Raw genomic sequence first — 1,797 nt, 5'->3', positions numbered from 1 at the left:
GCAAGTGGGTATATATATGCTGCTGTTCACGAGAGAGCCTCCCTCAGTTTTGAAACCAAAACCCTAGCCCCCTTCCTCTCCCCTCTCAAAAACCCTAACTAGACCTGGTGATCTTTGAGGAGTTCGGAGGAGTTGCAGTGGGAGTTTGCAGGTCAGATCGAAAGAGAACCATCTCCAGAGCAGTTGCCAACACCCAAGGTGAGTAACTTCTCGCCCAACCCCCACCTCTTTTGTTTTCATGTCAAGAACTGAGTTTCATTGGGTTTCATTGAGCCAAATTCGTATTTTCGAATAGCTAATAGAACATTATGGCATAAAGTACGAAATTAGTGTATTCTTTGTTCTTAAAATTCACCAATGGTTCCTGTTTAAAAGATCTAGATCTGAATCTAGCTTAAAAGAAGTAAAAACCTTTTTTTATTGTTGTTAATTGGGTAGATCATGTATATATATATGGGATCTTGTTGACCAAGTTTTAAAGGTTTAAATTCGGTCGACCGCTGAGCTCGTGTAGAGGCTTCGGTCGACCGCGATTTATTTTCGGTCGACCGTGACGTTCTTCCGGTCGACCGCAATTTATTTCGGTCGACCGCGATTTATTTTCGGTCGACCGCGACGTTTTTTTGGTCGACCGCCAGTCGCATACCAGAGTGCGGTCGACCGGTGCGGTCGACCGCCGCACTATCTGTTGTGATTTCCTGTTATGGATATTTTTGGGTATATTACTTATGTTCGGGGGTTTGCCTGGACTATCTGACCTTGATATTTAGTCTCACTATGTAATCCATGCATGATAGATGACCTGAGGGTATGATTTGGAGACTTATACACTGTTTGAGTGTAGATTGATATAAGTAGACTTCATTATATACATCACAGCGATATTTCCTCTATGCCACAGTCCTCGTGTTGGACTATAATCCATAGAAGTCCTCGTGTTGGACTATAATCCATTTCAGTCCTCGTGTTGGACTATAATCCATTTCAGTCCTCGTGTTGGACTATAATCCATTTCAGTCCTCGTGTTGGACTATAATCCATTTCAGTCCTCGTGTTGGACTATAATCCATTTCAGTCCTCGTGTTGGACTATAATCCATTTCAGTCCTCGTGTTGGACTATAATCCATTTCAGTCCTCGTGTAGGATATTTGCCACTTATTCTATGAGTTGGAAACTACCTTATAAAGTTTCTGTTTCGGGCATAGTTCTTAACCCTGCATATGACCTTCTTACAGAAGTTCACGACATGATTTTGACATGACATTCATGTAGGCTATGATATGGTACTGCTTGTTTTTTCTGAGATTTGTTGTATTTCATTTATTATTGTTCCTGTATTAGAACCTCGGGTTTGGTGATTAGGAGTTTACAAATTTGAGATATAAGGTATATACATGAGGGTTTCCTTGTCTGGATTATTTCACTCGACGTACCTATTCTCGTGTTGTAAACTTCTAACTACTAAAACCCTCATTAGCAAGACCAATGATTTTAGATCTATTATATATTAATTATATTTTCTTATACAACAAGCCCTTTCCCTTAGGGTTGGTTGTGATGTTACTCGCTAGCGCTTTGACGCTCGTTGTCCCTCCCCCTTTCAGGTCACGAGCCAGGAGCACGGAGAGCCGCAGGTTGATAGCGGACCACTTTAGTGTTCAGCCTTACATTTTAAGCTATGTAATAATTTTCTTTGGACTCCACTGTAGTTGGTATTATACATTTGAGGACTATGCTATAGATGTTGTAAAGGCTGTATGCCTTATGGTTGGTATTATACATTTGAGGACTATGCT

This window comes from Asparagus officinalis, chromosome 2, assembly GCF_001876935.1.
Source record: "Asparagus officinalis chromosome 2, Aspof.V1, whole genome shotgun sequence".
NCBI lineage: Eukaryota > Viridiplantae > Streptophyta > Magnoliopsida > Asparagales > Asparagaceae > Asparagus > Asparagus officinalis.
This window is presented reverse-complemented; position numbering follows the sequence as displayed.